General features: G+C 38.8%; 1 protein-coding gene across 5 annotated transcripts in view; it reads right to left on the bottom strand.

Moving 5' to 3' along the window:
• Nucleotides 1-14,869, bottom strand: part of NCK1 (NCK adaptor protein 1) — an 87,949-nt gene that overhangs the window by 66,459 nt on the left and 6,621 nt on the right. The window contains exon 1 of one of the 5 annotated variants that reach the window (XM_058729974.1): nt 8,450-8,636. The exons of the other annotated variants lie outside the window; for them this stretch is intronic. The gene's annotated coding sequence lies outside the window, so the exon portion shown is untranslated. Of the gene's footprint in view, nt 1-8,449; nt 8,637-14,869 lie in introns of those variants that run through there. 5 annotated transcript variants of the gene reach the window in all.

Genomic DNA, 14,869 nt, shown 5'->3' with positions numbered 1-14,869 from the left:
CAAAGTTTTTTTTTCAACGTTTTTTTTTTTGTTTTGTTTTTTTTTTATTTATTTTTGGGACAGAGAGAGACAGAGCATGAACGGGGGAGGGGCAGAGAGAGAGGGAGACACAGAATCGGAAACAGGCTCCAGGCTCTGAGCCATCAGCCCAGAGCCTGACGCGGGGCTCGAACTCACGGACTGCGAGATCGCGACCTGGCTGAAGTCGGACGCTTAACCGACTGCGCCACCCAGGCGCCCCTATTCCAAAGTTTTATTCTTAGACTGCTACTGATCATGAGAAAGGCAACATCTTACTTTTTTCCATTATAATAGATGTTAAGATATGAATATATTTCATATATAATGACTGATGATACAAGATATGATATAGTACCAAACTCTAATCAGCTAACCCACCCAAGTACCCTAAACAAAAAGATGAACAAACTTTAAAAGATGAGAATAAAAAGGAATGCAAGAAAGCTTCCATTTTCCCTTGTGTTAATGACTCTCATACTTGTTCAGCTGGAGATAGAATCCTGCAACAATTGGAATTTCTCCATACTATCCACAAGTGAAGTTCCACCACCAAAAAGAGTCAGATGCTTTAAGCTGGTATTAGTGCAATTTGACATATTAAACTATGCTTCCAATTTAAATATACTCTACTCTTTATTTAAATATACCTCCATTTAAATGTTAAATAATAATTTATTCAAACTATCTTAAAGGACAATGACTTTCCAAGGGGCATGTGCATTATAAATGCTTCCAGAATAAGACTGAATAAACCGATATGGTTAAGAAAAATAACCATTGTGATGACACAATTCCTACTAAAAACATTTCAACAAAAATTCTTAAGTGGTATCTCTATATAAACTTTTAGTACAATTTTAACTTACTATAACATTTAAGAATATAACTCTAAAGTTGCTACAGAAGCCCAGTACTTTTTTCTCCCTCTGCAAACTCCTTAATGCTCCTTAACCCTAACTGTACTGTCCCATTGTATTTTACTTCAAAATGTTTATTGGACATGGTGCATGAATTTAAGTATATTAAGTGTTTTTAATACAATATATTAATAATCCTCACAACAATCTTAAGAAGCAGGTATTAATATCACCATTTTATAACCTTAATGAAAGGTTAATGAAGGTTCTAACACTTTAGAACCTTCAAATACGTATCACAAGGAATAGCCATACTAGAAGCACCCAAGCTAACCATCACTCTTTCCTGAAACTCTTTTCTGGTTTCCTTAACCCTATACTAAATTGGTTCTCTTCCTCCCTCTCCACCTACTCCTCCTGGTCTCTATTTGTGGCTCCTCTTTTTTCTCCCCTTGAGTCATTTGCTCTTCTCAATGTATACCCTCCCTCCCAACAGATCTTCTATTTGTGTGTGTGTGTGTGTGTGTGTGTGTGTGTGTGTGTGTGTGTGTGCGCGCGCGCGCACGCGCAGAACGGGCAAGCATGAAGGGGGGGAGGGTGGAAAACCGGGGAGGGGGAGGTTGAAAGAGACTCTCAAGCAGGCTTCACGCTTAGTGCAGAGCCTGACACAGGCTCAATCCCACAACCCTGGGATCATGATCTGAGCCAAAACCAAGAGTCAGACGCTTAACTGATTAAGCCACTCAGGTGCCCCAGATATTCCATTTTTATGGCTTCATCTTATCACTATTGGCCGGTTGACTCCCAAGTCTGTAATTCCAATTGTGTTCTCTAATCCAAACTACTATTCCTCAACATTTCTTCTTTCAATACCTCAAATTCAACATGCAACAATCCTAACCAGTTATAATCTCCAAAAAGCCAACTCTTCTAACCTTCTTACTCACCTCTGGTAATCACAAAGCATCATCATCCCATTCACCCAGACTCCCCCGCTTAAGTCACACAGCAATTTCTGTTGTGTTTTCCTTTGAAATGTCCCTCATTCATCCTTTTTGGTTCCACTGATACAGACTCCACTAAAACCCAAGTCCTCAGCAATTCATCTAAATTATCATGAGCTCTTCGTTATTATTCACTCTGGTCTCTCCACTTTGGTTTGTGTATAATAAATAGTCTTTCATTCATACAACACACTTATGAAATGACTAGCATATGCTAAATACTGGCTGGGCAGCAGAAATTGAACAGTGAGAAAAAAAGACATCTCTTTCTAGCAGAGGACACAGGAAAAGCAAACAAAATGTTCACATAAAAAATTATAGATTGTGACAAATGCTATGATACATACAAACACACTGCTTTCGTAAGGGACAGAACTAGAAGGGCTACTTCAGAAATTTAGTTAGAGATGGAATTTAGCTGACATTTTAAGATGAAAAGGAGAGAGTCATGTAAATATTTAGAGTTCTCTAAGCAAAGGAAACCACAAAACACATAGGTTCTAGGAGGGAAAAAGCCTGGCATGTTTTGACAAATGACCTAGTCTAATGTGGCTTGAGAATAATAAAGGAAAAAGTGATACAAAGTAAGGATGAAACAGACATAGGCCAGTTTTGTTCTATGCATTAAAAAAAGTCCTTAGGGATACCTAGGTGGCTCCCTCAGTCAGCTAAGTATCCGACTCTTCGTTTCGGCTCGGGTCATGATCTCACACAATTCGTGAGTTCAAGCCCCACATCAGGCTTTGTGCTGACAGTGCGTTGCCTGCTTGGGATTCTCTCCCTCTCTCTCTGCTCCTTCCCTACTCATTCCTTCTGTCTCTCTCAAAAATGAACCTTAAGGGGCGCCTGGGTGGCGCAGTCGGTTAAGCGTCCGACTTCAGCCAGGTCACGATCTCGCGGTCCGTGAGTTCGAGCCCCGCGTCAGGTTCTGAGCTGATGGCTCAGAGCCTGGAGCCTGTTTCGGATTCTGTGTCTCCCTCTCTCTCTGTCCCTCCCCCGTTCATGCTCTGTCTCTCTCTGTCCCAAAAATAAATTAAAAACGTTGAAAAAAAAAATTAAAAAAAAAAAACCTTAAAAATAAATTTTTTTAAATAAAGTTCTTAAAGAGTTTTAAGCAAGAAGTTCTAATCTAGTATACACTGTGACAGAGACTGCTAGTGCTCATTAAGATCTGTGTTCTCCTTTCCTTCATTAGCACATTGCTATACTTACTACATTTCCCAGTCACCCCTGTAGTTAGGTGGGATCATGTGACTCAGTTCTGACTAATGGAATCTGGGTGAAAGTGATACATGCCACTTCCAATATGGGGACTAAAAGCTTCTTCTATACTCCCTTCTCTTTTCAAAACAACCCCAAAAGCCACATGGTGGTAACAGTGATGACTTAAAAAGATAAAGCAGCCTCTTTCCCTGAATGACTGCATGGAACAGAGGTATCCCAACTCCTACTCCATTACACATATACACTAGACTGTAATGTGAGAAAGTAATAGAAACCTCCACTGTGTTAAGCCACAAAGATTTGTTGTTTACTAGGGCTGTTAGCATACCATGACTAATACAGAAATCTTAAAAACATTTCTCTGCCTGCTCTATCAAGAATGAGTTAAAAGGAAAGAAAAACCACAACTGATACATTTCTGTCAAGACTCAACAACCACCCAATGAAAAAACAAAGAACTTAGACATTTCTCCAAAGATATATAAATGGCCAATAAACATAGTATAGGATGCTCAACACTGCTTATCATTAGGAAAATGCAAACAGAAACCACAATGAGCTAAAACCCTATACCCATTAAGATGGTTACTATCAGAAAAAAGAAAGAAAGAAAGAAAATAACAAGGGATTGGAAGGATTTGGACAAATTGGAATCTTTGGGCACTGTTGATGGAAATGTAAAATGTGCACTGTTGGTGGGAATGTAAAATGGTAGAGATCTTTCCTAGAGATATAAATTTGTAAAGCATCCACCTATTGATACTACTTAAAAGTCACAGGACTGAGTATAAGAGGGAAGTAACTCCAGAACAAAGTTCTAAAATGCCAATATAAAAAACTAAGCAAATGAAAGATATCATTTATTCAACTCCAAATTCCTTGCAAATTTCCTAAATTAAATATGCAGACATCAGGTATTCTATTAATTTCACTGTCATACAGCTACCAATGCCTTCTTACCTGGTACAATCTGGACTTACTGCTCTTTTATTAGATAATCAGCATTCAGGGAATCCTCTTTACTATCACCTTAGGATTCCCTTTGTCTCTCTAAAATCTGATTTCCTGTTTCCTGTATCTTTCACCTTCTCTTTTATGGAGGTTTTCTCCTTCCTTTTGGTGGGTAGAACAAATCACACATTAGCTTTCTGAGAAAGGAAGTAGGGAAGAGAAATTTGTGGAGACCTTGCATGTCTGAAAATGTCTACACTCTAAACTTATGCTTAATTTGACTGGGAAAACAATTCTAACTTGGAAATCATTTCCTCAGATTTTGAGAGCACTGCTCACTACCTTCTGGCTTGTGAGTCTGCAGTTGAGAATACTGAATCTTTGTAATGACTCATTTCCCCTACCTCTGGATGTTCTTTGTTCTATGTATTTCAAACTTTCATGAGGACATACCTCAGTGTCTATGTGTACTAGTTAGTTATTGCTCCTGGCTTCAAACCTAGTTCTCTACTCTGTAATGTTGGGAGGCTGGAACCCTATAAATCACGTATCTCCTTTGCTAGCTGACTCCCTATCAGACTCTGTATTCTCCATACAAGAAAGACACTAGAAGACTAAAGGAGGGAACAAGGAGATACTCCTTCAGGTCAGCATCAACCAACAACCATCAACCAACAAACTTCACTCTGGCAACAGCAATGATTCCAGCAGCAGCAACTGGCTCCAGTTAGCAATTTTTTTTTGCTTTTGTGCTTTTCCTGCCATTCACAGACCACCCTAAAATACCTTTACTTTCTGAGCAGGTAGCAACTCCTCAGAAGTTTCAGTTTCGGCTCCTCCGGACCACTCTTCATGCTTCTAAATTCTAATAATCCCAAGATCTTCTTCCAGCCCTAGAAGCTAGTAATTTACTTCTTATAGTTACTATCTGTATGATACCTGAGTATTCCTTTAGTGTCTTTTCAGTTCTCCAGTTATCTAGTGTATTGGTTTTTGAGGGCTGCTATAACAAAGAAACACAAACTAGGTTGGCTTACACAAATATCCATCTCACAGTTGTGGAGGCCAGAAGTCCAAAATCAAGGTAATGGCGATGTTCTAGGTAACTAGGTAAGGATCTGTTCTAGGACTCTCTCCTAGCTTGTGGTAGCCTCAAGCATTCCTTGGCCTGTAGATGGCCATGTTCTCTCTATGCCTGTCTTCATCCAAATTTGTCTAAATTCCTCCACTGTTATTAAAGAATGCCAATCATATTGGATTAGGGCACACTCCACTCACCTCATTTTAACTTGATTTACCTCTGTAAAGTCTGTATTTCCAAATAAGGTCACACTCTGGGATGCTGAAGGACTAGGACTTCAACATATCTTTTTGAGGTGACACTATTCAACCCATAATATAGCTAAACAACTCTTTATATTAAATTCTGTTATAAGTAATGTGGTCTCCATTTTCCTGACTAGTCCCAGATTCAAGGTATGCATTTATTTTCATCCATTTTCCTGAGTACCAAAAGGCCTCTCAATTTGTAAAATGGGGTTCCTCAACTCTGGGGATTTTTCTTCATTATTTCACTGATAATTTTTCTCCACTCTTTTCTCACTGGCATTTCTGTTATACAGAAATTCACCTCCTGGACTGACCTTTTATCTTTTTATAACCTATTTTCCATATTTTCCTCTATTTTATTAAAGATCTCTCTTTCAACTTCCTTTCTTCTCCTGTTTTTTCTTACTATTATGCTCTAATTTTAAAGAATTATTTTTTGTTCTGACTGATGCAAAAAAAATTTTTTTCTAATTGATCTCATGTTAAAAGCTTACTTCATGCACCTGGTGATCCTTGATTGTCTGCTCATATTTAAAAGTAGGGCCCTAGAGGCAGCCTGGCTGGCTCAGTCAGTAGAGCATGTGACTTTTGATCTCAGGGTGGTGAGTTTGAGCCCTATGTTTAGCATAGAAATTACTTTAAAAGAAATGAATAAGTGAATAAATGAAATAAATGAAATAAATGAAATAAATAAATAAATAAATAAAGGTCCTGGGCTGGAATGGTTGCAAGTAGAGATCATCATTCAGGTCATCATGATCTAAAGCCAAAAATCAAAACAAAACCAAGTAAAAATTTGCTTGGGTTGAGTGAATTATAATTATTAAAAGTTAATAATGGGTTCTTTCCATCATTTTAGAACCTGTGGAGGCCTGCTGGGAACAGGACTCCTAAAACGACAAATATATCTGGAAGGCTGTGGTCTAAGTCCATTTTTGCTGGCCATAAGCAGGTTCTCTGAAATCAGAGGGAACACACAGCTCTTCTTAAAATTGAAGGTGTTTATGCTCAAGATGAAACTGAATTCTATCTAGGCAAGAGATGTGCTTAATGTACAAAGCAAAAAACACAGTGACTCTTAATGGCAAACTGAACAAAACCAGAGTAATCTGTGGAAAAATAACGTGCTCACAGCAACACTGGCATGGTTCATGCCGAATTCTGAAGCAACCTTCCTGCTAAAGCCATTGGCCACAGGATCCAAATGATACTATACCCCTCAAGCATTTACATTTACTGAAAAATAAAGGTGTAGACTTGTTCTCGTTTAAAGAAAAAAAAGAGTAAATATGGAAAATGAACCAGACCACAAAATGTCTAACAGAACCTCTGTGCCAAGACTACTGAAGAAGAGCTGAATAAGTCTTTCAATCTTGAACCTTAGTTTCAAAATTCTCTTACATGGATCTAGACAAGGAACTGGAGTTTAAAAATGATGTGACTGGGAGCTGGGTGGCTCAGTCGGGCATCCAACTCTTGATTTCAGCTCAGGTCATGATCTCATGGTTCATGAGACTGAGCCCTGCATGAGAGTCCATGCTGACAGTGAATCCCTGCTTGGGATTCTCTCTCTACACCTCCCCCACTTACAAGTACATTCTCTCTCCCCTAAAATAAATAAACTTAAAAAAAATAATCTGACTGATGACAAGGAGTTTGATATTCCTTACAGCTGATACTCCTCCAACATTGGAAAGCATAATCAGTAAGACTGATGATGAAGAGGAGTCTTTTATTCTTGAGGATCTTACATTGTTAAACATTGATACTACTGATTCTCACTCCTGTGATACTTCATCTGTAGCAAGTTCAGATAGTGGTGACAAGACAAACTTAAAAATGAAGAAGAAATTACCTGATTCTTTTTCACTCCTTGGATTAGGCAACATTCACTACTGAAGGGAATTTCTGCCCAGATAGGGTCTGTAGCTAACAAAGTGGATACGGGCTTGCCTACAGCAATTAGTGTCCAATCTAATAGCAGCACATCTCATGAATTGGCTTAATATGTGATCAGAATCAAGCTTTGCAACTAGGAAGCACTAGTGTTTTAGGACAGTATGGAACCATCTCTGCCCTCAGTATCAACAACGATTACTCAAGACTTCTCTGTGGCTTTGCTAAAGGACCTACCATGACATGGGATTTGGCCAATGGAAAACTTCTAAGATCAGTAACAGATGTTCATCCTCCAGGAATAGTAATATTGCATATTAAGTTTATAGATGATCCAACTCTTGCAATCTATAATGACAGCAGAGGCTGTTTTTGCATTGACATTAAAGAGCAATGGGAAAAAGAACATGTGAGTCTAGGTGTCTTTTAAGTGGTTCCAAGGGTGAAGTTTGCTGTATTGAGCCTCTCCATTCTAAGCCTAAGTTGAAAGATCCAGCTCATCACACAGTTTTTTCCTTATCGGCCATGGCATTCTTTTCTTAAAAAATTTTTTTAATGTTTATTTACTTTTGAAAGAGAGCACAAGCAGGGAGGGGCAGAGAAAGAGGGAGACACAGAATGCAAAGCAGTCTCCAGGCTCTAAGCAGTCAGCACAGAGCCCGACACAGGGCTCGAACTTTCAAACCATGTGATCATGACCTGAGCTGAAGTTGGACGTTCAACTGACTAAGCCACCCATGTGCCCCATGGCCATGGCATTCTTAACAAAGATACTGGTCATTGGATTGAAACAATCCCTGAAAGTGTGGATGACTTTTCCTTATGGATGGATGTATTCTTCCAGTGTTCCATAGCTGGCCTGGCATTTTGTGGCAGTGCATAATTATGTGAATCCCATGCTTGCCTTCTGCAGAGGAGATGTTCATTTTCTATTGGTTAAGAGATGAAAATGGAGCAAGATATGTTACTAATAAGCAAAAAAAATCTTCACCTATACTATGATTTCATCAACCTTACTTGGATAAATTCATGCACAGCTGTACCCCTGAACAGACAAGTTGAACAGACAAGTTGATTGACCAGCAGACTCAAGAGGAATTGGAAACAGTGGAGATCTCAAAAGTTCAGTTGGTCTGTTAACAGCAGCCATTTCAAATCACCAGCTACCACAGGAAATGTCAGCCACGCACTGGCTTTGGTTGGAGAAGGCTTGTTATCAATCTACCAGTAGCTATGGTGGTCAAATCTTTCATTTGGAGACAAAATCTGTTTATGTGATGATAAGCTGGAGAGACTGGGTCATCTCCTGAAACAAGACTGTCTTACAGAAGTCTTAAGCTCTTGCATGGTCTTTCTGTGAAGGAAAACGAAGAGTTGTGGGATTATCAGGGGATACCAGTAAGTGAAAGGCTATTGTTCCAGATCAGATGGTAGAAATCTATCCCACTATGTAGAAAGAGCTCTGAAAAAGTGTCCAGACCAGGGAAAAATCTAAGTGATGGAGCAGCATTTTCAGGACAGGATGCCTGTCATAGTTGATTATTGCTTGCTACTACAGCGGAAGGATCATTTATTGAGCCAGATGTAAGACAAATAGAATTCAGGGGTCAAGGAGTGTTTTTGGAGTGCTTGAGTCATGTATTTTAAGTGATAAATTGGCAGGGATGACCCCCCCGGGTAATGAAAGATTTGATTGTTAACTTCCAAGATAAAAAATTCATGGAAAATGCAGAAGTCCTCATTGTACATATGGGTATCACCAGCCTAGATATTCAGCAGGTGTTTAAGAGAAAATTTATTAATATACGGAACATCATTCCTTTATTGATTATACTTACCTGACTGATTTGGCCTCACTTGCCTTCCATCAACCCCAATTATTTACTGAGAACTTCTGGTAAGATGTTTCTTAAACTTGTCTTTGTCAATGTATTTCTTAGGACTGTTCTTTAATTAAAGCTAGATTATGAACTCTTACAAATCATGAGTCTTCTACTTCTTTGACATCCCACAGAGCATTTAGCATAAAGTTTACATTTGGTACTTATTCAATATGTTTATTATATGTATATATATGTGTATATATAGTAAAGTAAAATAAAATAATAGTAAGACCCTAAAAGCTGATTGTGAATTACTTACAGTTTTTCCTCTGGGGCTAGTTAAAAGAAGCATCCTGTAAGTTCCTACCTGATAGCCAGAATTCTGGGAGCCAAAAAGGAGAAGAGGCCTTAATAAGGGTCCCAACATTGAGTACATTTACTTCAGGTAATTCAGGTGTTTTCCATGGGACACCTCATCTTCAATTATGTCTAGTGCCCACCCCTCTCTCAGAGACACTATTTTGTCCTTTACAGAGGATAAATCTTCAATCTCCTGCTGAAGCAGGAAGAGGACAGGCACTTAGCTATACAAACTGATGAAGCGATCTAGGTTTAAGCAGCTTTTTTTCCTTTTTGGTAATACCTTACTGAGATATAACTCACATACTATACAATAACCCATTTAAAGTGTACAATTTAATGGTTTTTAATATATTCAGTTGTGCAACCATCAACACAATAAATTTTAGAACATTTTTACCCCACCAGAAAGAAACCCATACACTTGAGCAGTCGCACAAAACACTACTTAGCAATCAAGTGGAACCTGGAAATGAATTTGCATTTATAATAATCCTTAGATTAGGTATCATCCCGTATTACAGAGGAGAAAAAAATGAGGCTTATAGAGGTCTAACCCCAAACAAACAGTGATGAAGCCTACAGTGGAATTCAGGCTGACTCCAGAATCTCTAAATTAGAAAATAAGATGTAGAATATGAGCATATTTTTTAAAAGTGAGCATGAGGGGCGCCTGGGTGGCGCAGTCGGTTAAGCGTCCGACTTCAGCCAGGTCACGATCTCGCGGTCCGTGAGTTCGAGCCCCGCGTCAGGCTCTGGGCTGATGGCTCGGAGCCTGGAGCCTGTTTCCGATTCTGTGTCTCCCTCTCTCTCTGCCCCTCCCCCGTTCATGCTTTGTCTCTCTCTGTCCCAAAAATAAATTTAAAAAAAACGTTGAAAAAAAAATTTTAAAAAAATAAAAAATAAAAAAATAAAAGTGAGCATGAGTTTGTATATTCACAGAAATAATTCTGGAACATACAAAAAATAACAGTGATAAATACTAAAACAAGATACCATTTACAGGAATTAAAGATAATTATACAAGCAATCTGTGATGAGACTGCTCATACAATTAAGACTAAACAGGGGCGCCAGGTGGCTCAGTAGGTTAAGTGTCTGACTTCGGCTCAGGTCATGATCTCACAGTTGGTGAGTTCAAGCCCCACACTGGGCTCTGCGCTGACAGCCTGAAGCCTGGAGCCTGCTTCCAATTCTGTGTCTCCTTCTCTCTCTGCCCCTCCCCCACACTTGCTCTCTCGCTGTCTCTCGCTCTCTCTGTCTCTCAAAAAATAAATGTTAAAATTTTTAAATATAAAAACCAATTAAGACTAAACATAATTGTGGGGCGCCTGGGCGGCGCAGTCGGTTCAGCGTCCGACTTCAGCCAGGTCATGATCTCGCGGTCCGTGAGTTCGAGCCCTGCGTGGGGCTCTGGGCTGATGGCTCGGAGCCTGGAGCCTGTTTCCGATTCTGTGTCTCCCTCTCTCTCTGCCCCTCCCCCGTTCATGCTCTGTCTCTCTCTGTCCCAAAAATAAATAAAAAACGTTGAAAAAAAAAAATTAAAAAAAAAAAACATAATTGAGTTTTTTGGCAGTGGAACTTAAAGAAAAAAACTTTTTTTTTCCTACAACAATGTAATCCTGTTTCTCCCATTTTGACACGTGGCTCAAATGAAGTCTCCCTCTCATTTCTGGCATCAGGTAGAAAAATACATATATATACATATATATATATACACATACACACACACACACACACACACACACTTATATGTGTATATATATTACTGCCTAGAACAGCCTCTTGCCTAGAGCCAAAACTATTCTGCCAGTTATGATTTACCAACTAGAGAAGGCTGATGAACAGGGCTCATTTTTTTTTTTTAATTTTTTTTAACGTTTATTTTTGAGACAGAGAGAGACACAGCATGAACAGGGGAGGGTCAGAGAGAGGGAGATACAGAATCTGAAACAGGCTCCAGGCTCTGAGCTGTCAGCACAGAGCCCAACGTGGGACTTTAACTCACGGACCGCGAGATCATGACCTGAGCTGAAGTCGGTGGCTTAACCGACTGCGCCACCCAGGCGCCCCGAACAGGGCTCATTTAAAATAAGACTTGAGGGGCGCCTGGGTGGCGCAGTCGGTTAAGTGTCCGACTTCAGCCAGGTCACGATCTCGCGGTCTGGTCCGTGAGTTCGAGCCCCGCGTCAGGCTCTGGGCTGATGGCTCGGAGCCTGGAGCCTGTTTCCGATTCTGTGTCTCCCTCTCTCTCTGCCCCTCCCCCGTTCATGCTCTGTCTCTCTCTGTCCCAAAAATAAAAATAAAAAACGTTGAAAAAAAATAAAATAAAATAAAATAAAATAAAATAAAATAAAATAAAATAAAATAAAATAAAATAAAATAAGACTTGAGCCTATTGTCATTATGACAACCGTCCCTCTTCCCATTACTAAAAGTACTGGTGCCTAAATTCTGCACTTAAGTGACAAAGACAAAGAACAATGTATCTATGTATATATTGCATGTTCCATGACTTATTTCTTCAATATTTTGCTATCCTACTCCTTGAGATTTTACATTACAATTATCCCACATCTCTGATAATTGAGTAGAACCTACCAATTCTTAGTCATAACTTCCATGATGTGCACTAGACTAAATTAAAATAAACAGCTTCAGGAAGTTCCAAAATTGTAAACTTAAGCTTGAGTGGGAGTAAAGTAGTAGTCTAGAAACAGCTTTATTAAAGGAAATCAGAAACTTTATAACAAGGGACAGGGTAAGCCAACTTTTCTCTAAAGGACCAGATAGTAAATATTTTGTGCTGTGTGAGCCACACACAGTCTCTGTCACATATTTTTCTTTTCTTATAACACTTTAAAAATGTAAAATCATTCTTAGCTTAGGACAGTACAAATAAGGTTTTTGAGAGGTTTCAATCAAGATAGTGAATTTAACACTTAATTTTTTTTTGAAGAAAATTAACACAGAAGGCAAAACATACAGGAAAGCAAACAATAGCAACAAATTTTTGTAACCAAAAAGAGACGACTGGTAACTACCTCAGCGAATTCCAGAAAGGTGAAGCCTAACCCAGTAATTGAAAAACCCAATTTATACCTTGGAAACCTCAAAGGAGTCAGGAACTAGCAGCACCTGCTACTGCTTAAACTAAGAAAAGAGGGAGTTAAATAAGGAAGACTGTGTGAAAGCTAAGAAGTGGTTAAAAACTTAGAAGTTTCCTCCCCAAATCTACCTGATGGTTGGCTACCTAACTCTGAACTGGAGGATCACCAGATATAATTAAAGATCTGTGTACCCTACCAAATGTGGGGAATGAGAAACCAGTCCCTTACACCAAAAAAAAAAAAGGCAGTCAAAACTTTAGCCTTCAAACAGAACTGTGTTTTCCCTTAAGAAAAAAACACCTTCAGGGTTTTCTCAAAAAAAAAAAAAAAAAAAAAAAAAAAAAGGCTCACTTGGACCACCATGCAATAAAGTTCAAAGTCTTTAAGTCCCCATTAATTCAAGCTTTCAATCTCACAATAACATCCAAGGATTACTGACACCTGAAGCAAACCTCCAACATAAAACTTAGACCAATTTAGAAGAGAGTCTCCAAGAACAAACAAGAAACAAGGGGGGAAAAAAAAAAGACAAAAACAAAACAAAAAAAAAAGACATTTTATAGTCTCAGAAATTAGAGAAGAAAATGTATCTATGAAACTAGCACAGAATGCTCCTTATTAAAAAAAAATTTTAAGAGAACAAAGAGTTCTTGGGAAATCAAAATCTTGCTTGCAAAAATGAAAAATTCAACAGAAGGCTCAGGAAATAAAGTAAACCTCTCATATAGAGCAAACAGAGTAGGAAATGAAAAATAAAGGAGAAAAACAAATACTGAAGGAGTAGTCTGATATACAAATAGACTAGCAGAAATAAAATTTTCAGAAAGAAAAAGGAAGGAGAGGAAACCACTGTTACAGAATAAATTGTTTCCCCCTCTCCACATCCATCTTGAAGCTCTAACTCCCAATGTGACTGAATTTGGAGAAAGGGCTTTTAGGAGGTGTCATAAGAGTGGGGCCTTAATCCAATTGGACTGATGTCCTCAGAAGCGGAGCAGGAGGAGATAGACTACTCTCCTTACAGAAAAGCCTTGTAAGGACATAGTGAAAAGGCCGGTCTACAAGCCAGGAAGAAATCTCATCAGAAGCCAACCTTGATAGCACCTGGATCTTGGACTTCTTACACTTCAGAACTGTGAGAAAATAAATTTCTGTTGTTTAAACCACCCAGCCTCTGGTATTTTGTTATGGTAGCCCTAGCAGACTAATACAACGATCAATGAAATAATTCAAGAGAATTTCCCATAACTAACAAACATAATTTTGCAGATCTGGCTGGAACAATGAATGTCCAGGAAAACGCACAAAAATACATGTACACCAAGTCACACCCTCATGAAATTTCAGAATACAAGAGATACAAAATTCCAAAAAAAGCAAAAAACATTAGGATCAGGAATCAGAATATCCTTGAAATTCTCAAAAGGATCGCAAGCCAAAAACAATGGCGAGGTCTTCAGAATTCTGAAAGTAAATTATTTCCAACCTAAATTCATCACTCACCAAAATCACGTGGGAAGACCAAAAAAAAAAAAAAAAAAAAAAAAATCTTGCATTCATTCATGTGAGATCTCAGCCTTTAACAGCAATCTACTGTGGGGTCAAAGCGACATGATTCACAGGAATTAAGAGATTTAACAGAGGAGAAAGGCAAGGGGGATCACTAGCCTTATGGCAGGGACAGAAATTACCAAAACTGCCATGGACAAGACAGAAAGCTGCTCCAAGCAGGTTCAAAAACTGGTAGACAATTGGGGCGCCTGGGTGGCGCAGTCGGTTAAGCGTCCGACTTCAGCCAGGTCACGATCTCGCGGTCTGTGAGTTCGAGCCCCGCGTCAGGCTCTGGGCTGATGGCTCGGAGCCTGGAGCCTGTTTCCAATTCTGTGTGTCTCCCTCTCTCTCTGCCCCTTCCCCGTTCATGCTCTGTCTCTCTCTGTCCCAAAAATAAATAAAAAACGTTGAAAAAAAAAATTTTTTTTAAAAAAATAAATAAAAAAATAAAAAAAAAACAAAAACTGGTAGACAAGAAAATAATTATACTCCCAGATACATACACAAAAGAAATGAGTGTGTATGTCCACTGAAAGACTTGTAAGTAAATGTATACAGCAACTTTATTCATAATAGCTTAAAAAAAACTAGGAACAAAGTATCCATTAATGGTGAATTTTTAATTGTAGATTTCATCAACAGAATACTACCCTTGGTAAGAAAGACCCCACTACTGCTGCATCCAACTTCATAAATGAATCTCATAAGCACAATATTAAGCAGAAGTAGTCACCCACAAAACA

Source organism: Neofelis nebulosa, chromosome 5 (genome assembly GCF_028018385.1).
Source record: "Neofelis nebulosa isolate mNeoNeb1 chromosome 5, mNeoNeb1.pri, whole genome shotgun sequence".
NCBI classification, from domain to species: Eukaryota; Metazoa; Chordata; class Mammalia; order Carnivora; family Felidae; genus Neofelis; species Neofelis nebulosa.
Note: the sequence above shows the minus strand (reverse complement) of the source record. Positions and strands in the feature narration are given on the sequence as shown.